Source organism: Fukomys damarensis, unplaced genomic scaffold, assembly GCF_012274545.1.
Source record: "Fukomys damarensis isolate Sample0158 unplaced genomic scaffold, DMR_v1.0_HiC HiC_scaffold_35, whole genome shotgun sequence".
In the NCBI taxonomy this organism is placed as follows: Eukaryota; Metazoa; Chordata; class Mammalia; order Rodentia; family Bathyergidae; genus Fukomys; species Fukomys damarensis.
Window position 1 is genome coordinate 31170031 of NW_022900947.1, and position 23606 is coordinate 31193636.

The window sequence follows — 23606 nt, forward strand, 5'->3', positions numbered from 1 at the left end:
TTTGTTTAACTTATATACCGGAGGACCCTCTTGCAGGTTTTTCTTCTCGGTCTCCCCAAGTTGCTTTGTTTCTTCTGGTTTTTATTTTTACAAAGGCAGCCTCTGGAACAGACACCACTTACTCACAACTTGCCCTGTGCTGGGCCTGTGCTAGGTACCGGCTGTAGGTTATCTCCCGGAACCCTCTCTAAAAATATGGGAGGGAGGACTGGCACCTCAGTGTTTCCCATTTTGCTTTAAACCAATTTCCCTTTTTCTACTCTACCAAAAGAGGGAGTAATTAGTTGTTATCTTTCAGATATTAAGTTCCTTCCTTCTTTTCTCTTCTCTTCCTTAAAAAAATTATGCAAATTCTCCAGGTGACTCATCTTACCCATCGAGAAGCATTGTACAGAAACTACCATAATGAGAGTAATAACTGAAGGAGTCCAGTGCTTGGTTCCCTCCCTCCCTCCCTCCCTTCCTTCCTCCCTTCCTTCCTTTCCTTCTTTCCTTCCTTTCCTGTTGGTAAGAGGAATCCTTCAGCCTATAGAAGGGGGAAGAAATGATTAGAATTGTTCCTTAAGAGCTTCAAAGAGTGATGAATGCCTTAATCCCAGAACTTGGAAGGCTAAGGCAGGGAGGACTCTGAGTTAGAGGCCAGCCTGGGCCTGTCTCAAAAACACAAAAAGAAGCAGGCTGGAGATTTAGCTCAGTGGTTCCAGCACCTGCCTCACAAGCACAAGGGCCCGAGTTCAATCCCCAGTACCAAAAAACAAACAAACAAAACAAACAAACAAAAACAAAACAAAATAAAACAAAACCCCAAACAACCAAACATAGCCATACCAAAACAAAACTTCAAAGAGAAACTAATATTCCATTTCTGGCATTCAAAATAGGATTTCAGAACAAAACAATAACTTTTATGCTAGGTTAGAAGTATAGGAAAGGATTTTTCTGAATTACTTTAGAAAGTAATTGCAGTTGGTCCAGAACACAGAATTTCTCCTATGGGAGAGAAGGTAACTCTGTTTGGATTTAGGGTTAGACTAGATCTGGAGCCAAGAATAAGGTGGTTATAAAGCAGGAAGAAGTAGAGGAATCTGCTGCCTCTCCTGGGGCATCATGGGAAGAGGAGGCCATGACCAGGAGTTAGGACAGAAAGTAGATGCGTGCTCTGGTGGCCCTTTGAAAGGCATGCCTGTCAGAGAGGCACACAGGAGAAGGGCCCTTCTGCCTCCTTCACAGAGAGCTCTAGCAGCAAGCCCTGCTGTAGCACAGAAGGTAGGTTGGGGAGGGTAGTCTGACCTGGAACAAAGGGCAGGTCACATGTCAGGGACTCTGTAGTCCCATTTGCAGTCCAGGCAGTCAGCCCTGTTACCCACTGCACTAGGATGGCAGAGGGAGAATGGGTAGAGCTCTGAGGGTGCATCGCTCCAGTAGGTGCTGAGAACAGGGGTCAAAGAAGAAGAGCCCAGACCAGGAGCTGGGCCAGGTGCAGACGTCAGTTGTGGGAGCCAGCTAAACCATCCAGGTTAGTGTCCATCCGAGTAGCCCTCCAAAGCCAGGTGACCCCTTTACTCTATCAGTGTTGTGAGCTGTAGACACAGGCATCTTGTGGAGAACAGGGAAAGAGCCAGCAGAAATAAGAGACCCTGAGCAGAATTCAAAGGGACCAACTATAAATTATTGATTAGGACTAAGGTTGGAACTAGATTAGGCATTCAGTTATAATTCTCCTCTTTACCTAGCAAAGGACAGGAAACACAGTTACAATACAAGGAAAATATTTTCTCTGCACATTTAAGTTGTATGTCAGTAAAAGAAAATCAGCCTTTTCTATTTCAAGTCCAATAATTTCAATTTTTTAATAATTTTTTGTACTCGTGGCTCTAGTGTTTAAACTCTAGGTGGCTGAACATTTATGTCCCTCTGAAATTTTAGAATATGTTCTCTTCTTTCTCCTTTTCATAACATCAGCAGCAACAAAAGAGGCAGGGAAGCTCATTGTTACAGAGGTGAATTGTGTCCTCCAAATCCATGTGTTGAAGCGCTAATCTCCAGAACCTCAGAGACAGACTGCATGAAAAGACAGGGCAGGGCTAGGGATTTAGCTCAATGGTTCCGCTGCCTGCCTTGCAAGCACAAGGACCTGAGATCAATCCCCGGTACCAGAAACAAACAAACAAACAAAACAAAACAAAAAGACAGGGCTTACGGAGAGGCAATTAAGCTAAAATGGGGTGGGTCCTAGTCCAGTCCTCCCAGCATCCTTATATAAAGAGACAGGATCACTGGGGATGCTCATGTGCAGAGGAAGACCACAAGGCCACGCATCCAAAAGGTGGCCAAGGAAGAGGCCTCACAAGAATCCAACCCTGCAATAACTCGATCTTGGACTCCCAGCTCCAGAATTAAGAGAAAACAAAGTTCTGTGGTTTGTGTACCCATTCTAGGGTATTTTGTCAGGGTGGCCCTAGCAAACCCACATCAATTTATCTTTTTTTTGCCTACATGACAGAACCGTGCCAGTGTGTGTTCTCATGCCTACAGGCAGCCCCTCCTGGAGCTCATCATGGGCTCACTTTGTATAGCAGCAAGAGGACATTTTATGGACTCTTTGAAGGACTTCGCTGGACATGCTGTCATCGCTAACATAGATGTATGTCTATGGCTTGGAAGGTGGTGAGTGGCCTGGTGTTATGCAAGGGAACACCCTTTGGAGTCTGGGCAGGAGTCAGGGTGACAGAGGTCCACGAAGATGGCAGCAGACCGGGGGGGTGGCTTCACCTGCTCGAGACCCTTCCTGTGACAGATGCTTCATCCACGCTGAAGGAGAGGCACGGGACTGGTGACACATAATGAGATAGCACAAAAAGCAAAATGTGATCTTGAAACTTCACCACAGCACAAATTGCGTAGGGAAAAAAAAAAAACTTCAGGAAGTTTGTCATTTAGCAGAGATCTCCCAGCTGGGAACGTGACAGAAGCCGTGTGACTTGTCATCCAAAGGAAAGCTGACCTTTTGTGAATTCTTTAAATGAGGAAGGCTTTCCCCAGCTGCAAACTAGCTCCCTGAGATCTGAGAATTATTAATGGGAATTGAGGAATTGTAAGAAGTCAGACTGGGAAAACACACATCAAAAAAGACACCCGACAAAGAGTCCTAGGTTGTTCCATTAAAAAGATATTTTTTTATGTAGATGGATTTGACCCCAGAAACTCTGAGGATGAGCCAGCCTGGAAAGCTTAGCAGCTGCCAGGAGCCTGTGTCTGCAGGAAGGAAGGTTGTCCCTCTGCTTTGTGTCAATGGCACTCAACCCTCTTCCCAGACTGTACCCATGTTAGTGATGTAGGACAGCATGAAACTTTCTTCATGGCGAGAGCACGGCTAGGTGGCTCTCTCCCTTACTTTACGACAAGAAAAAGTTTCACCTTATTCAACCAGAGTCTGGAAAGGGCTTTTTTCCTGAAGGTGGGGATCTGTCTCATCTATTTTGGGAGTAGAATCGCATGGGACAAGGCTGGGATCCTGAACTATTAGCCTATTGTGACCTTATGCCAAATCCCACCTAGTCAGTTGTCAGCAGTCTTCACATCTGTGCTGGGCAATTTTCAGCCCACCTGGGCCCTGCCACCCAGAACTCTGTCCCCTTTTCTAATCCTGTGTTAGAGAAACACTCTGGTTTGCTCCCTGTCCCACAGCCTTGGAACTTAGACAAGAGAGGGGGAGGAAGCCAGCCTTGGGCTGTCAAAGGTCTTTGCTATCTGAGCATTGCAAAAGCAAATGGCCTAATCTCTTACAGAGAGAGGCAGGGCCATCGTGGAGGCCACAAACCTTGTTTGTGAAGGAACAATAGAATGTACAGTCAGAAGATGCCTCTGAGATCATCTGGCCTAAGGTGCTCAAATGAGGAGACTAAGATCCAGAAGATGAAATACCTTGCCCACGGACTCATAGGCAGTAGGATAATTCCAGTTGCTCCAGCTTATTGAGCTCCTAGTACATTACCTAATATTCACCTGTGTCAAATCTTCCCACAACAAGCTTTTCATGTAGCTGCTCCAATGTCTGATTTACAGAGAGGAAATGGAAGCTTAGAGGAGCCAGAGGACTTGTGCGGGGACCCTGAGTTGTGCACAAAGCCCAACAGACTCACCAGCACTCTGCCAAATCAGACTCAGGTCAGAGAGTGTCAGGACACAGGACTTACCATATCTCATACCAGAAGGCAGTTTGCAACTGCTGTTTCGTAAGTGACCGGTGTGCTAGAGGGAAAAGCCACCTGGCTCACCAGGGCAAAAGGATTATACCTCTCGGTTCATCTTTCCACAGGTCTCTCCAAGGAGGATGTAAAATGTTGACAAACAGGTTGAAGTTGGAACCTGTGCCAGCTGCACTGTGCTTGCTTCCTGTTCCCCATACCCCTAGCCCTTGTGGCTGAGGACACAGAAAGGTAAAGAGGATGTTGGCTTTCTCAAGGCATGGTGAGAAATCAGCAGCCACAGGGAGCTCTGGGAGGTGGGAGACAGAGGGGATGGGGTCTCCTCCAACCCCTTCCCTGGCCCTGCTGTTTGATGCCTTTCCTTCCTACACCTCCCAGCTGTCCCTCAAGACCCTACTTCATATTGGAACCTTTGCCCATCCTTCTGTACCTGTCCCATACCTGTGCTTTTCTCTGTCCCTGCTCCCTGCCCATGCAGCTCACAGATGAGCTCATCCTTGTGCTGGGCTGTGGGAAAACCCATGTTATCTTTAAGTTACACATTTGAAATGGAAAGGCAGCACTGCCAAGCTTCCAAGTAGTCTGTTGGGGATACATTTGGTGGCCAAGAAGTCCTTGGAAGAGGACACACAACCCCAGGCTGGTCCCCCAGTTTCTAGGGCTGTGGGGAGCCTAAGGCTCTGCTTGCCCTCCCCACAAGCCCCAGGGGTGAGGTTCCTAGAGCTCTTCCCATGGAAAGTATACGAGGGAAACTTGGGAAAATCGTTTGCATCTGCTTTCCTACAGGAAAACCCACCCCAGCGGGGGACAGGTTAAGTCCCAATTGTACCCTGAGTGACTCTCAGTTGTCTTCCAGACACAAAGCTAAACCAAAACCAAAACCTGCTGTGGCAGAATAATAGTAGACTAGCACTTTTGAGTATGTATTGTGTGTCAAATTGTGTGCATTTATCTCTAACTTTCATAACAACCTGGAGAGATGAATATTATCATCCCATTTTACTGGCAAAGAAACTGAGATTCAGTGACTTGCCCAAATTCTCACACACAGTGAGGCTGAGAGGGCCGCCTGACCCATGGCTCGTGCTTATCTGTGATACTAGGCCATGTGTCCCTGAGCTCACATGTGCCATTGGCCCAGGCTAGAGCTGGCTTATTTGGTTCATGAGAGACTTCCATTGAATTTGCAAGAATTTGTCCAATCCATTATTACATCTGTTATTAAATATCAAATTATATGAACTTAAAGTGAAATAAATTATATCAAAAACAAGGTAATAAATATTTTAAAGTCATCATTATTTTCAATGCTTTTAAGGGTTTTTCCTATCTATTGTGCTCACGTGGTGGAAAAACTGTGCCATGTTGTGACCAGTGACAGTGCCTTGGTAGCCTGAAGTCAGCCCCAAGGACAGCATTTATACCATGGAAATCAGCAAATGCTACAAATCAAGGGCCTTTTCTCTCTGGAGAGCCACTTGTTAAACATTTACTAGCAAACCACTGTTAATTCATTATCTCTGACCTTTAAATCTTGGGGCTAAAAGACCATAGAGGAAGTCCACTTTGGTGTCTTCAGACTTGATTTATACTGAGAAAAATTGTTTTGCCAAATGTCAAGGAGCAGCCTAGTACATGAAATGGAAGAGAAGAGTTGGTTTAACTCTTTAAACTTGGTAGTGAACCTGCACTCGCGCGCGCTCGTGTGTGTGTGTGTGTGTGTGTGTGTGTGTATACGTATGTGCACTCTGAGGATGGAAACCAGTGCCTCACACGTGCACACCCCAGCACGATGTAGCAATAAATAATTGAGGAACATCGTTTCCCTCTTCTCAGTCTCTTCCCGGACACCTTCGTGGTCATCTCTTCTTCTAACTGGCCCTGATCATTCATGTTCCTGAAACTCCATCATTTTCCATCTCCTTTGTCATCATACACATCCTTCCCATCTGATCTTCTTTGGTCCATGTCCTTAGCCATTAGATGTAGGTGAATCCAGTGTTTGTTTCTGGAAGATTCCTCGTAAATCACAATGTCTCTTTTCCCATTTCATATTTGAGTAGGCTGAGAAATGAGATGGTTTCTATATACTAACGAGCAATGAACAACCTGAAGACGAATTAACAATCCTATTTACAATAATAACATCAGAAAGAATAAGATAGGAATAATTTAACTAAGGCAAATAAGACTTATGCACTGAGAACTGTAAAACATGGCTGAAACAAATAAAAGACTTAAATAGAAAAATATTCTATGTTAATACATTGAAAGACTTACTTTTTAAAAGACAGAAATGCTCCTCAAAGTGAGCTGTAGATTCAGTGCAATTTTAATGACAATCTTAATAGACCTTTCTATAGCCACTAAATGTGTGGCTATAATGGACAGGCTGATCCCAAAATTGATATAAGGTAGCGAGGGACTCTGGGTAGCTTAAATAATCTTGAAAGAGAAGAACAAAGTTGGAGAACTCATCCTGATTTCAAAACTTGGCTCAAAGCTACAGTAATCAGGACAGCAGGGCATTGTCATAAAGGTGGACATAAGAAATGAAACAGATCAATGAAATAAAACCAGGAGTCTATTTGCTTTGAGGCATGGGTGCCAAGATGGCTCAATAGTGAAAAATAATCTTCAACAAGTTGTACTGGGACAATAAACTGTCCAGAAGAATGCAGTTGGATCTCTCTATGATTTGAATATGGTTTTCCCCTTCTAAAACACAGGTTGGAGGTTTATCTTTGAGGTGTTAACAGGGTGGGAACTTAATTCTATGATGTTCAGGGGTTGGGCCTCTGGGGTATGATTAGCATCAGATTAGCATCAGATCAGAGCTCCATGACTGAATTCTGACGCTTTATCAGAAGAGAGATTGAGAGCAGAGAACACAGCCATGCAGGCTTCTGTCTCTTGCTGTGTGTTCTTGGATGCCACCTTAGAACTCTGCTAGTAAAATGCCATCACTTGATGCTGCCCCTCAACCTTGGGCCAGAACTGTGAAACAAAATAAACCTCTTTTCTTTATTTTTTACCCAGTCTGTGGTATGTCAGAGCATCAGAAACAGAAAATAGACTAAAATAGATCTCTCACGCCATACAGAAAAATTCATTCCAAATATGGGATTGAGGTGCAAAGCAGTGCCAGAAAACTTTCCTAGAATGTTCAAGGCCTTTAGTTCAGATATCAGAACAGAAAAAAAAAAGTCAAAATGGATCAAAGATCTAAATGTAAAAGCCATGGCGGCAGGGCCCAGGGGGATGCTGGGAAAGGTGGCTTGGCAGCAAAGCACTTGCCTGGCATGCATGAGGCCCTAGGTTCAGTCCCCAGCAGCACAAAAAACAAAAAAAAATAAAAAACAAGAACAACCATAAGTAAAAAGAAGTCTTCATAACCTTAGAACTGATAGTGGATTCTCAGATATGAGAAGAAAAGCATAAAGAAAAACAACAAAACAGATAAATTGGACCTCCTCAAAATTAAATACTGTGGTGTATCAAGGGACATGGTCAAGAATATGAAAAGAACAACTCACAATAGGAGAAAGTCTTTGCAAAGCATTTATCTGACATAGATTTGATATCGAGAAATAAAGAACTTTTATAACTCAACAAAAGGGTTAATTAAAACTAGGCAAAGGAGGCAAATAGATATTTCTCCAAAGAAGTTTAGAAATAGGCAATAAATTCATAAAAGCATTATCATTAAAGGCCAGGGATGTAGAAGGTGCCAGACCTGCCTGGCAAGTGCAAAGTCCTGAGTTTAATACCTGCTACCACCCCAAGACCCCAAAATCAAAAAACAATAACATTACCATTAGTCAGTAAGAAAATACAATTCAAAACCACAGTGAGATACCACTTCATGCCCACTAAGAAAGCTAAAATTAATGAAAAAATGTAAAAGAAAGCAATAGAGGATGGCACAGATACGAACGAATTGGAAATCTTGTGCACATTGGCTGCGATGTAAAATGTAACAACTGCTGGAAAAACAGTTGGATGGTTTCTCAAGTTCAAAGTAGAATTACCAGGTAACCAACCCAATCCATTGCGCTCCTAGGTAAATGTCCCACAGAAACAAGAACGGATCCAACCAGAGACTTGTACCTGAATGTAGAAAACAACATTATTCTTAATATCTAAACTTGGAAACAGTACAAATAGCCATAAACTATTGAGTAGATCAACATACAATGGGATATTACTTAGACAGAGAAATTAAATATTGATAATGCAACCATATTAATTTTAAAAATTTATTTTATTAGTACATTTTAGGTATACAATATAATGGCATTCATCATTGGAAATGTGTAACTTTACATAATCCATCTTGGTTCATTTTCCCCTGCCTTCAACCCCTCCTCACACCCAATTTACAAGGACTTTGTTTCCATTTTTTCATTTTCTCATATTAATTCCATTCCCTTCTTTTCTTTCCCCATACCTTCCACTTCCCCTTCCCCTTTGCCCCTTTCCTTCCTATTTCATAATATCTGTTATGCCTTTTGATCCTTATTTACACTTTCAGTTTTTCACACCAGATAAACTATTTGGTATTTACACATGAGTGTCCTATTTATTTCACTTAAGAGTATGGCCTCAATATGCATCCATTTAGCTATAAATGTCTCTAATTCCTCATTCTTTATGGCAGAGTAGTACTCCATTTTATTTAAAAAAAGACCACACATTTTCTTTATCCAGTCTCCAGTTGATAGGCAATTGGACTGTTTCCAAGGTTTATCTATTAATCGGGCCAGGGATTTAGCTCAGGGGTTCTGCTGCCTGTCTCGAAAGCACAAAGTCCCGAGTTCAATCCCCAGTACCAAAAAAACAAAAACAAAAGAACAAGTGTTAGCTATTGTTTGCTGCTATGAACATGGGTGCACATATATTGCTGTTGTATAATTCTTTTAATTCTTTTGGGAAGATACCCAGTGGAAAAATAGCTCAGCCAAATGGAAACTGTAATCATAGTACTTTGAGGCATCTCCATACTGATTTCCGCAGTGGTTGCACCTGTCTATACTCCCAGGAGCGGTGGAGCAGGGTTCCTCTTTCTCCACAGCCCTGCCAGCATTTGTTATTGGTTGATTTCATAATAGCAGCCATTCTTTCTGGGGTAAGGTGGAATCTCAGCATTGTTTTCATTTGCCTCTCTCAAATGACCATTGATGTTGAACATTTTTTCATATGTTTATTCGCTATTTCTACTTCTTTGTCTGAGAAATGTCTGTTCACTTCAGATGCCCATTTTTAGATTGGGTCTTTAAATTTGGGTGGTGTGATATTTTTTAGTTATTTATAAATTCTAAATAGTAGACCTTTGTCTGAGGAACAGCTGGTAAAATTTTTTTCCCATTTCCTGGGTTGTCTCTTTATGCTGTTGGTGGTTTTTCCTGCTGTGCAGAAGCTTTTTAATAAGAAGAGATCCCTAGTTCAGTGAAATACACTGTTGGGATTTCAATCTGGATTGAATTAAATCTGTATAGCAGGTTAGGAAGTATGGCCACTCTCACTGTATTTGTTCTTCCTACCCAGGAACAAGAGATGTCTTTCTGTTTTCTTATTTTCTCTTTTATCTCTTTTTTTCAGAGTGTTGTAGTTCTTAATGTAGAGAACTTTTGCTTCCTTTGTTAGATGGATTCCTAGATATTTCATTGTTTTTAATGCTATTATAAAAAGGATTGTTGCCCTAATTTCACTCTGTGAGTCTTTTATTTGTGTACAAGAAGGCTATTGGTTTTTGAGTGTTTACCTTGTATCCAGCTGCTCTAGTGAGTCTGCTAATTAAGTCTAGAAGTCTTTTGGCAGAGTTTTTCAGGTCTTCTATATAGAGTATCATATCGTCAGCAAATAATGACAGTTTAACTTCTCCCTTTTCTATCTTTATTGATCATATTTCTTTCTCTTGTCTAATTGCTGTGGCTAATGTTTCCAGAATTATTTTGAACAGGATCTTATTGAGGATTTTTGCAACTATGTTCGTTAGGGAGATTGGCTTGTAGTTCTCTTTTTTGGTTGGGTCTTTCCCTGTTTTGGGAATCAAAATGACACTTGCTTCCAGGAATGAATTTGAAAGTATTGCTTCTCCTTCAATTTCATTGAAAAGTTTAAAAAGTAGTGGCTATAATTCTTCTCTAAATGTCTTCTAGAATTCAGCAGTGAAGCCATCAGGACCTGGGCTTTTCTTTGTTGGTAAATTTTTAATTACATTTTTAAATTAATTGATTGATATTGGGTTGTTTAGAATTTTTAGGTCTTCTTTGTTCAACTTCAGTAATTCATAAGTATCTGGAAATCTGTCCATTTCATCTGTGTTTTCCATTTTATTGGAGTAGAGTTTCTCCAAGTAGGTATTGATGATCCTCTGGATTTCTGCTGGATCTGCTGAGACTTCCCCTTTTTTGTGCCTAATTGCATAGATTTGAGCTTTTTCTTTCCTTTTTTTGATGAGGTTGGCTAAGGGTTTATCGATTTTATTTATTCTTTCAAAAAACTAACTCTTCAATTTGTTGATTTTTTTGTATCATTCTCTTAGTCTCCATTGCATTGATTTCTGCTTTGATCGTCATAGTTTCCTCCCTTGTATGAGTTGTGGGTTTTTCTTGCTCTTCTTTTTCTAGGAGCTTAAGATTCAGCATTAGACTGTTTATTTGAGCTCACTCTTTTTTCCTAGTGTGGACATTCTCTGCTATGTATTTCCCACTTAGAACTGCTTTCATTGTATCCCATAAATTCCTGTATGTTGTATTGGCATTATTATTAAATTATAAAAACTGTCTAATTTTTTCTTTAATTTCCTCTGTCACCCCTTGGTTGTTCAGGAGTGTTATTCAATTTCCATGTGTTTGTGAAGTTTTTGTGGTTTCTTATGCTATTGATCTCCGGTTTAATTGCACTATGGTCTGATAATATACATGGGATAACTTCAATTCCTTTGCATCTATTTAAGCATGTTCTATGAGCAGCTAGCATATGGTCTATTTTGGAAAATGACCCATGTGCAGCCAAAAAGAATACATATTCTGATTTTGTGGGGTGGAACACTCTGTAGAGGTCTATTAAGTCCGTTTATTCAAAAGCTTGGTACTATTCTAGTATTTTGTTGTTGATTTTTTTGTCTAGATGATCTGTTTCTTTGTGACAGTGAGGTACTGAGGTTCCCCACTAAATTGAACTAGTGCTTATTTGGTTTTTCATGTCCCCTGATATTTGTTTTGTATAGTTGGGGGCATTAGTATTTTTATACACACACACACACACACACACACATATACATATAGATATAGATATAGATATAGATATATGTATATATTTATTATTGCCATCTCTTCCTCTTGGATTGTTCCCTTTACAAGGATGTAGTTACCTTCTTTGTCTCTCTTAATTAATTTTGGTTTGAAATTTAGTTTGTCTGCAAATAAGATAGCTACCCCCACTTTTTTCTGGGTTCCTATTGCATGGAGAACTGTTTGCCATGCTTTTACTTTCAGTCTATGAGTTTCTTTTTTAACTAGGTGCATTTCTTGTATACAGCCTAATGTTGGATTTTGCTTCTCAAGTGGGTTCCCTTTTTTTAAAAGTTTATTGGTACATTTTAGGTATACAATACAGTTACATTCATCACTGGGATCTTGTACCTTTATATGACTTACCTTGGTTCTTATTTTTTCCCCATACCCAACCCTCCCTTCACCCCTCCACTCTTCGCTGTTTACAAAGACATTGTTTCCATGTTTTTCCTTTTCTCATATTTTTTCTTTTCTTTTTTTACCTTTCCCCCACTCCTCCCACTTCCCCTACACTTTTAGACCTTTTCTTCCTAGTACACAATATCAGTTATTCATTTTGATCCTTATTTACACTTTTACTTTTTCACACCAGAGAAACTATTCAGTATTTACACTTATGCTTTATTAATTTCATGTAAGAGTATGGCCTCAATGTGTATCCACTTAGCTATAAATCTCTCTGATTTCTCCATCTTTATGGCTCCATTTTATAGAAAAACATCTTTATCCAGTCTCCAGTTGATGGGCACTTGGGCTGTTTCCAAGTTTTATCTGTTACAAACTGTGCCACTATAAACACGGGTGAGCATATATTGCTGTTGTAAGATTCTTTTAATTCTTTTGGAAGATAGCCACCAGAGAGATAGCTAGGTCAAATGGGACTTCTAATGCTATTTGAGGTATCTCCATATTGATTTCCACAGTGGTTGCAGCAGTCTGCACTCCCACCAACAATGAAGAAGGATTCTTATCTCCCAACAGCCACACCAGCATTTGTTACTGGTTGATTTCTTCATAGCAGCTGTTCTTTTGGGTGTGAGGTGGAATCTCAGTGTTGTTTTCATCTGTATCTCTTGAATTACCAGTCATGTTGAACATTTTTTTCATATGTTTATTTGCTGCTTTTACTTCTTTGTCTGAGAAATGTCTGTTCATTTCAGATGCCCATTTTTGAATTGGGTCTTTATATTTGGGGGGGGTCTGATTTTTTTTTTTTTAGTTCTTTATATATTCTAGATAATAGACTTTTGTCTGAGGAACAGCTGGTAAAATTTTTTTCCCACATTTTGGGTTGTCTCTTAGCTCTGCTGCTGATTTCTCTGGCAGTGCAGAAGCTTTTAAAAAGAAGAAATCCCAATTGTTGATTCTTTGTGCTAGTTCCTGTGCTCCTGAAGATTTGTTCATAAAGTCTTTTCCTCTGTCAATATCTTCAAGAGTTTTACCTAATTTACCTTCCAGCAAGTTTAGTGTTTCTCTTTCAATATTTAGATCTTTAATCCACTTGGATTTTAGTTTAGTGCATGGTGAAAGATACTGTCTAGTTTTAATCTTTGACAAGTTGAAATCCAGTTTTTCCAGCACCATTTATTTATTTATTTATTTGGTGGTTCTAGGGGTCAAATTCAGGACCTTGTGCTTGTGAGGCAGGTGGCAGAACCACTGAGCTAAATCCTCAGCCCTCCATCACCATTTATTAAATAGCTATTTTTCCTCCAATGAGGGTGTTTGGCTCCTCTGTCAAAGGTGAGACAGCTGAGTATGTCTGGCATTCTTTCTGCATAAGGCAGGTGGAGTGGGAACCTGTGGGAAAAGTCATGAAAGATTGTGGAGCACCAAGGCTGTGCAATGCTGCCTCAGGCAAATCCACCCAGGCTCCTGCCTCCCGCACAGCAGCCAGTGATGTCACATAGGTCATATTTTAAAAACCAGTAGTTTAACCCATCCCCAACCTTTTAGATTTTGTCTGGACCTCGTACAGGCATCTCAAACTCAACAGGTCCCAGTGCTTTGTCATGTGCTTAACAAAATTTGCTACTCATTCTATACTCTCCATTTCAGCAGACTGTGGTTCAGTGCAACTGGCTAAGAATGTGCATGCTGTAGTGAGGCTGCCAAAATCTAAATCCTGACTTAGTCACTTACTAGTTGTGTTACCTTGGGTAACTTTACCTCTTTGTGCCTCAGATTCCTAGTCTATAAAACTGAGATAAGAATAACACTATGACATGGGACTGTTAATTCATGTATCATGCTCAGCACAAAGCTGCACACTATCTTTATAAATCTGTACCACTATTCACCCAATTGCCCTGCCAGGATTTTGGAAGCCATTCCACATTTCCCTTTGCCTCTTTCTTCACTTACTAGTCACCAGGCTTTAACTGAATCCCTTTTGGGTTCCTTCCATGTCCTTATGCTACCACCTTGGTCCTGCCCACTCTTATCTCTCACCTGTTCTCTGCAACAGCCCCTACCTGGCTTGCCTTCCTTTAGTATCCTTCTCCTTCCATCTGTTCTCAATGCTTTGGCCAGACATCCTTGCAAAATTACAATTTGGGTGGTTACAGTTTGTTTCACACTGCTATACCAGAACGTCTGAGCCTGGGGAAACTGTGCAGAACAGAGATTTGTTTCTTATAGTCTAGAGACAGAGAAAGAAGTCCAAGGTTAGGGGGCCGAGTTTCCATATTCCAGGGGTTTATTTTCTAGTTCCATTTGAATAGATATATTTGACATGTGGTTGGAAGAGCTATTTCTCAAGAGATGCACTGAAAGATGTTTATCTTGTAGAAAAACCACATCTTCTTTATCCAGTCTCCAACTGATGGGCAAATGGGCTGTTTCCATGTTTTAGCTATTACAAACTGTGCCTCTATAAACAAGGGTGTGCATATATCACTCTGGTATGATTCTTTTAATTCTTTTGGAAAGATACCCAGAAGAGGGATGGCTGGGTCAAATGAACTTCTAGTCCCAGCTCTTTGAGGTATGTCCATACTATAAAATGGAATACTACTCAGCCATAAAGAATGAGAAATTAGACTCATCCATAGGAAAATGGAACTGAATAGTTTCTCTTGTGAATAAACTGTAACAGTACATAAGATCCTAATGAGATAACTGACATTGTGAAATGGGAAGAAAAGGGCTAAAGGTGTAGGGAAAGTGGGAAGGGTAGGGGAAAGGTAATAAGGAAAAAAATATGAGAAAATGAAAAAATGGAAATAAAGTGTTTGTAAATGGGGAGGGGAGGAGGAGGTGAAGGGAGGGCAGGGACAAGGGGAAAAAATGAGAACCAAGACCTGTCATGTAAAGGTACAATATCTCAATAATTAGTGTAACTGTACTGTGTACCTAAAATGTACCAATAAACTCAATAAAAGAAAAAAAGATGTTTATCTTGAATAGCAAGGCCTATGCTGAGCCCACCAAATAATTTCACAGACTCCCACTGCTCGTATTGAGAGCTCTTGCCTTTGTATTATTTGCATCAGAGTCAAAGCTCTCACGATCTCCATTCAGCTTCCAGAGGGGCTCATAGATGTTCAACCAGTTCTATGGAAGATGGTATGCGTTGGCCTATCCATCCCCACAAGCAAGAACTCAGGTCATCTCTTAACTCCTGTCTGGTCCTCAATTTCACTATGCATAAAATGAGGATGGCTAATAATTGCGTCCACCTCAGAGAGTTGTGAGGGTTTATTGACGTACTGCCTTGAAAGTCAGCTAGCGTTACTGAATTTAGAATATCATATTGAATTTGTCCCCTTTGGTCTTCAATTTCTCCTTCAATAAAATGGAGGTAATGCTCACCACTATCTTTGTTAACCCTGCTTCAAAGCCTGGCACAAAGTAAAAGCTTGAAAAATATTTATTGAATGAATGGGTGGGTGAATGAATGGGGAGCAGGCGGAGAAGAACGTGCACTATAAGAATCCAACAGGACTTTTGAGGCTCACGTGAGATGAGACAGAGGTTGAGAAAGCTGCCGCTCGTGGTGCTCTGCTGCTCGGAGGGAAGCTGATCGTGTGACGAGAATCTTAGAGTGAGGGAAGCCCCTGACCGGCGTGTCTTCCCAGAGTTTTGTACAACATGTCTCATATTTGGGACACTGGTCATTAACACTGTCGTGAACTCTCCAGAGAATCAAATTCTTTGGCTCTTTGTCAACTCAACGTTCTTAGCCTGGGCTCCTTGCATTATTTGCCTTTGTGGTACAGTGTCACGCGTCAGGGGAAGGACCTACTGACCCACTGACCCTCGATGTCATTCTCTTCATTTGACTGGCTAAGGCTTTAAGTTCCGGAATTAGAGATTTATTCCTCACCTAAATGGCTGTGGGATTTATTCTTAGTAAAAAGCATATAACTTACCTCAGTGCAAATGAGTTTTTTTCTTTCCCTTCCTGAGAGCAAAGTTTGATAAAAGGCACGTTAGTATGCAAGAGTTTGAGGCCACTAGGGTGGGAAAAAAGGATTCAGAAAAATATCCCCCAGGACCTGGACAGTGCAAAAGGTTTCATGTCCTATTTTCTTCTGGGTGTGTGACCTTTCCTTTTCACTTGTTCCAATGACCTTTGTGATGAAGTAACTGTCAGAAGTTCAATAAAACTTTTAGAATAAACAAAGTCCTTACAAAATGGGTAAATTACAGTTACCTTCAGCCTCCTGCCAACCCAGTTCTGTTGTTATATAATCCAGGTTCAAATCCAGGTGTTTTTTTTCTAGGGTAAATTATTAAACTCCTCTCTACCCCTTTGTTTTTTATTTTTAAATCGATAAAGTGGGGTGATATCAGCTATCTCAAGTATGAAAAACCATCCATGCAAAGTTAATCTATATTAGTAGAAGTTGAGATTTATTTTTACTGGGAGTTAGTGGAAAAGGCCACAGAGAAGCTTCTGGAATGCTGGTCATATTCTTCATCCACGTTGGTCACATGGATGTGCTCAACTGGTGAGAATTTGACAAGCTGTAGATAATATCTGCACTGTTGCATGTCCACATTGTTCTTCTTAAAGTTTTGAGATCATTCATATAAAATGCTGTGTGACATACACTGTTAATTGGCAGCCACTTGCTCTTGTCCTCTGCTGAGTGACACCTCTCTAAGATTTTGACATTATTCCCAAACAGGAAATGAATTTTTAAAAAATGCTCACTAAAAGTAGCCTTGATGGAATACTCAGTAGTTTGGATATTTTATTTAAGGGCTCACTAGATTACTTTTGCTGTTAAAAATAAGATTATTCTTATGATCAGAATGGTTTACATGTGAAGGTTAGAGCACAGTTAGATTCAGTTTCACTCCCAGAATTTCTTTTTATAGGAGCATTTCATTTGGAAAAGGGCAGATTAAGGGCTTGTCTGGAAGCTGAGACCATATAGCACTTTATGGAAGATTGGTAAAGTGTCAAATGACCGTATTTGGGCTAGAGGTGAGGGTGCCGAGGTTGATGGAAATGATACTGTCCTACAGGGCCCCCACTGTCTGGAATACAGCTCTGAAAAAGGAGAGGAAAAATTCCAGCAGAACCGAACTGGCACGACCTGGTCTTATCATAATACCACGGTTCGAAATGTCTTGACCCAGCACCCCCAGCAAGGTAGGTCGTCTTGGGAACAATTAGGCTTTGGTAACTCCACTTACCTGGCTCAGAATGACTAAGGCCTCTTTAAACCTCGTGGTTGGTTAATCATTAACGAAGATTTTTGACAAACAAAGTAGGGCAAGCCAAGAAATAAGGGTGGCTAAAAATTAGCCCAGGAAAGGTCATATTTATTACAAAAGCAGGATCTGATGTTGCTTGTTATTTTGGGTGTAACTGTGTGGAATGGAGCGGCAAGGAAGTATAATTCCTTTGGGGTAGCCAAGGTCTCTCTGAAGATCTTACCTGGGACCAGCCCCTCCATCCTCTGTCACTTGGGGGATCACAGGCCTCCACTGCCTTTATGAGAGGCCTGCATTTCTGTTCCATGGTGGGGGTGTTTACTTAGGGACAGGAGGTCCCAATAGGCACTAGTAAGGGCTTGAGACTCCCAAGAGGAAAAGGTGGAAGGAAAGACCCCAGAGGCTCAACCTAAGGGCTCTGCCTTTCCCTAAAACTCAAGCCCTACAGAGGGAACAGTGACTCAGGCTTTGGCTTCCAACCTCTTGGATAAAGAGACCAGATAGCTTTTAACAGCCATGGTAAATGCACAGCTGTGAACTGTTGACTGTTAGTTGAACAGAAGGTGAGCCTCTTTGCTGCCTTTCTACTCTTCCTCTGGGGCAGCCCTGCTGAGCTTTGTCAGGCACTTGAGGAAACCATGTCATTTTTCTCTGGTTCCTGGCCTTTCTTGTCCCCTTTCCTCCCTGCTCCTAAATAGCTGTGCAGAAGCCACTTCTCCCTAGAGCTTTCTTGCCCTTCTGCCCCAGCCCAGGTGCACCATCTACCATAAGATACTGTCCAGGAGTTTTTGGAATGCCTAGGAGTTTCTGGAGGGCAGAGAGAGGGTCACTTCTGTTGACTGTTGTCTTTTATGTCTTCCACTGTTCTAGCACTGAGTTGACACTCAACATATGTTTTGTGAATGGAGAATAAAGGAATAGAGAGCATTGGGGTGGGCATGTGGCGCAGTGATAGAGCGCTTGCCTAGCATGCGAGGCCCTGGGTTCCATCACCAGCACCAGGCTTAACATTTAAGCCTTGCTGGAATTAATATAGAGGAATGCATTCACACTACAGTTCAAAAGGTGAAGGGGATGAAAGGTACCTTTTAGAAAAGTGCCTATGCCATACCAGACATTTTGGAATTCATGAACTCATGTGAATTTTACAGTAACCTATGAGGTCAGCATTATCTCTAACCAGTTAAGAAATCCGAGGTGAGGTATCTTTTCCAAGGCCGCATGACTGCTAAACAGCAAAGCTGGAGGTCCCCAGGCTTTCTGACTTCAGGGGCAGCCTGGCTCACAGGCTACAGTGCTTGCTCATGGAGGTAGGAATTTGCCGTAATCACATTTCTCCGGGGTTTTGGCATGCAGAATTAGAAATCAGAGCAACACTGGGTACCTAGAAAGTGAAGTCTAATGAGAGAAAAAAAGGAGAAAGGACTGTAGCTAGTCTGAATGTTTAGACCTCGGAATCAAAGCAAAACATACTGTGGGTGGCCCCTGAGTCTTTTTCTTTCTTTAAAGTTAACCCTACCTTTGGCCTTGGGGAGTCAGAAATGGTCAGTACCCCAAAAGAGAGGTAGGACAAGGACAAAGCAAGTACATCTGTGTCATCTAAGTTATTCTTCAAAAATTGAAAATTTAATTATTTTTAGGGTCACAGTGTCAAAGTGTCACTTCATCAACACAACCATGGCAAAATGACACATCCCACATGATTAGAAAAATAGCGTAACTCTGATACAGAGATTGAGTGCCCCAAAATTTTAGAAAGATAGATATGTAATTATTAAAGTAGTACACAAAAGATGTCAGACTGTGCTAATTGTTCATGCTGCTAAATAAGTGCTTATGGATTTTGCCATGACAGTTTTGGAATAAAAAGTGAAGTGGCTACTACAGAATTAGAAAGGTGTAGTAGAGGGCTGGGTGTGAGGCTCAGTGCTACAGTGGGGCCTTAGCACGTGTGAGGCCCTGGCTCTGACCCCCAGGACCAAACCAAGGAACACACAAGGGTACAGCTGACTTCTCATGACAGCTGGTGAGCTTCTTCCTTCCTCTTCAGATGGCCTTGTAGCCAGGATTCTTTAAACTTTCTGGGGCACACATCTTCGCCAGCCTGACTCCTGCTGCCACGAGGTCCAGGCTCAGAACACACCCTCAGCTTTTCTCCCTTCAGTGCCATTCCCCAAGGTGCATGTGAAAACACACTAAAAGCTCACAGAAAAGAAGCTGCACTTGTAGATAAGTTTATCTTTTCCTAAAGACTAGGCTTAAGTGTACAATGAAATGGTTTTGAAACAACAGAAACAGAGAAGACCACAGGTAGAAGGCTCAGTGGTACTTAACTGGCCATCACCAACATTTGTTTTTAAGGTAGTTTGGTAGTGGACAGGTTAAGACACCATTTTTTTTTTTTTTGCTTTTTTTTTTCCTTCTTTTTTGCAAATAACTTACAGTAACATGTAAAATACAGTAAGAACGCTGGGTCGAGTTTCATCCAGTGAACCTCTGTGAAATCCTTCCCTGGGAGGACAGTACTTCTTTCACACAAGTCAAGGGATGAGGATCCGATCCACATTGCATTTTGTTGGAATATTCGTTCCAACAGATTTGAGTTTGGATGCAGCTTGCTGCGTACCTCACAGGGAACATTGCACAATAACCTTCTGTCATTTAAGACTGATGTGAAAGGAACGTCAGGAATGTTTAAAGGCCTCGGCAGGCACTCAATAATTTCATAGACTAGTTAAAATAAATATTCCTTATATATAAAAACTCATCAGGCTGAGCGGGGAAAAGGCATTTGGGAATCTCTTTATTGAAAAAAAAAACTCTAAAAGTATTTGCTAAGGGCATGATCCTATTCTTAATTCACAAATAAGAATTCAGCCATCAACAAAGCTCCAGCGAGCAGAAGGATCTGATGGTCCTCTAACGTGACACAGACACACGATTGTGGATTTGCTACCTATTGCACACCTCATTCCTTGACAGAGCCTTTTAAAGCAATCCAAGCTTGACGGAGTTCATAAAATAGATGACGATCTGAAGATGTTACTGTATTTTACATTCATTCTGCTAAACAAAAGCCTTTAAACAGGCACAAAACACTGCAACAACATATTCACTTCCTAATAGAACCCTTCTAACAACATTGAAATAAAATGGTTTCATTTTTATATTAAACTACATAAAGTGGAACTTCTGCAACATAAAAGGAGTAGAACTAAGCAGGAAAGGATATTTACATATTCTCTTAACTCCTCCGAGTCTCTCGTCCTCCTGTACCTGCGCCGGCCCGAGTTCACCCTCCAAGTGGCCGGCGTGTCAGGAGAAGCCCTGCTCCCCAGCTGAGGTGTTGCGGGGGCCCTGGCTGCCCACACACGTTTTGCATGAAACATAATAAGGCAACCAGAAGTTTAACTTTCTGCCAACAAGAGTCTTTAGGGTCTTGTCTACAATAATATACATTCTTTGTCTCTAAAAGTCATACTTCAAAAACAAATAAAATAAAAGCATTAGAGAGGGAATGAAAGTTTTTCTATTGGACAATTAAATAGCTATGCAAAGATGTCTTATGCAAACATTAAAACCTTGTGTTCCCAGGTACTCTGCTATGGAAAAGAGCACATATAGAATAGCTTCCCAACCAGAACAACAACAAAAAAATACAACAAAACGAAAAACTCCTACAAAAACCCAGGAAGAAGTACAAAAGCCACCGGTTGTTATCTCTATCAGAGTTCTTCATTTGTCCCAGAGTTGCCAAACTCAGAAGGCGGGTGAGGGTGGGGGGTAGGGGATGGTGGTGGGCATGGTGAACAAGGAAGGCACAGGAGCCCAGGAAATCGTGGCAGGCGAGAGCTTTCCAGTGTGTGGAAACAGTTGTGAGTCTTTCCCGTGTTGGACTAAGGAGAGATCGAGTGTTTAATCGATAGTAACACCGTCAGTCCTTAATGCTGGTGGAAATACAGCAGAGGTTTTGCTCATTTCAAAATTGCACTTTCCAGTATCACCTTTAAAATAACATCTTATGTAGTATTTTAAAGCACTACGGTTTATATCTTTAAATATTGAATATATTCTTCAAAATAGCTCCCTAGCTGCTCAAGTGTGCTTTTATTTTTAAATATATAGCTGAAATATTATTGAAGATACTACAAAATAGAAATATCTGGAGTGCAGAAGTTAAGAAAATAACCTTCATACTGAAAATATATCCTTAAAAAACAAAAACAAAAAAACCAAAGCCTCTATACAAATGTAGTACAGCATACAAAAATTTTTAAAGATGGTATTAAGGCACGGACCACTGCGAGTATTTGGGGGGGGTCTGATTTTTTTTTTTTTAGTTCTTTATATATTCTAGATAATAGACTTTTGTCTGAGGAACAGCTGGTAAAATTTTTTTCCCACATTTTGGGTTGTCTCTTAGCTCTGCTGCTGATTTCTCTGGCAGTGCAGAAGCTTTTAAAAAGAAGAAATCCCAATTGTTGATTCTTTGTGCTAGTTCCTGTGCTCCTGAAGATTTGTTCATAAAGTCTTTTCCTCTGTCAATATCTTCAAGAGTTTTACCTAATTTACCTTCCAGCAAGTTTAGTGTTTCTCTTTCAATATTTAGATCTTTAATCCACTTGGATTTTAGTTTAGTGCATGGTGAAAGATACTGTCTAGTTTTAATCTTTGACAAGTTGAAATCCAGTTTTTCCAGCACCATTTATTTATTTATTTATTTGGTGGTTCTAGGGGTCAAATTCAGGACCTTGTGCTTGTGAGGCAGGTGGCAGAACCACTGAGCTAAATCCTCAGCCCTCCATCACCATTTATTAAATAGCTATTTTTCCTCCAATGAGGGTGTTTGGCTCCTCTGTCAAAGGTGAGACAGCTGAGTATGTCTGGCATTCTTTCTGCATAAGGCAGGTGGAGTGGGAACCTGTGGGAAAAGTCATGAAAGATTGTGGAGCACCAAGGCTGTGCAATGCTGCCTCAGGCAAATCCACCCAGGCTCCTGCCTCCCGCACAGCAGCCAGTGATGTCACATAGGTCATATTTTAAAAACCAGTAGTTTAACCCATCCCCAACCTTTTAGATTTTGTCTGGACCTCGTACAGGCATCTCAAACTCAACAGGTCCCAGTGCTTTGTCATGTGCTTAACAAAATTTGCTACTCATTCTATACTCTCCATTTCAGCAGACTGTGGTTCAGTGCAACTGGCTAAGAATGTGCATGCTGTAGTGAGGCTGCCAAAATCTAAATCCTGACTTAGTCACTTACTAGTTGTGTTACCTTGGGTAACTTTACCTCTTTGTGCCTCAGATTCCTAGTCTATAAAACTGAGATAAGAATAACACTATGACATGGGACTGTTAATTCATGTATCATGCTCAGCACAAAGCTGCACACTATCTTTATAAATCTGTACCACTATTCACCCAATTGCCCTGCCAGGATTTTGGAAGCCATTCCACATTTCCCTTTGCCTCTTTCTTCACTTACTAGTCACCAGGCTTTAACTGAATCCCTTTTGGGTTCCTTCCATGTCCTTATGCTACCACCTTGGTCCTGCCCACTCTTATCTCTCACCTGTTCTCTGCAACAGCCCCTACCTGGCTTGCCTTCCTTTAGTATCCTTCTCCTTCCATCTGTTCTCAATGCTTTGGCCAGACATCCTTGCAAAATTACAATTTGGGTGGTTACAGTTTGTTTCACACTGCTATACCAGAACGTCTGAGCCTGGGGAAACTGTGCAGAACAGAGATTTGTTTCTTATAGTCTAGAGACAGAGAAAGAAGTCCAAGGTTAGGGGGCCGAGTTTCCATATTCCAGGGGTTTATTTTCTAGTTCCATTTGAATAGATATATTTGACATGTGGTTGGAAGAGCTATTTCTCAAGAGATGCACTGAAAGATGTTTATCTTGTAGAAAAACCACATCTTCTTTATCCAGTCTCCAACTGATGGGCAAATGGGCTGTTTCCATGTTTTAGCTATTACAAACTGTGCCTCTATAAACAAGGGTGTGCATATATCACTCTGGTATGATTCTTTTAATTCTTTTGGAAAGATACCCAGAAGAGGGATGGCTGGGTCAAATGAACTTCTAGTCCCAGCTCTTTGAGGTATGTCCATACTATAAAATGGAATACTACTCAGCCATAAAGAATGAGAAATTAGACTCATCCATAGGAAAATGGATACATATTGAGGATATACTCCTAAGTGAAATAAATAAGTCACATGTGTAAATACTGAATAGTTTCTCTGGTGTGAATAAACTGTAACAGTACATAAGATCCTAATGAGATAACTGACATTGTGAAATGGGAAGAAAAGGGCTAAAGGTGTAGGGAAAGTGGGAAGGGTAGGGGAAAGGTAATAAGGAAAAAAATATGAGAAAATGAAAAAATGGAAATAAAGTGTTTGTAAATGGGGAGGGGAG

At 41.0% G+C, this 23606-nt stretch overlaps 1 long non-coding RNA gene across 2 annotated transcripts; it reads left to right on the plus strand.

Annotated features, from left to right (window-relative positions):
* Positions 1–1351: 1351 nt before the first annotated feature.
* LOC104862908 lies at positions 1352–20843 on the plus strand. 2 transcript variants are annotated; one of them, XR_780452.2, is made up of 5 exons: positions 1352–1516; positions 2504–2667; positions 4319–4439; positions 16988–17114; positions 20774–20843. It is a non-coding gene; the product is annotated as an uncharacterized LOC104862908 (long non-coding RNA). The 2 variants fall into 2 exon arrangements; XR_780453.2 differs by having other exon boundaries at positions 2504–2644.
* Positions 20844–23606: the final 2763 nt, after the last annotated feature.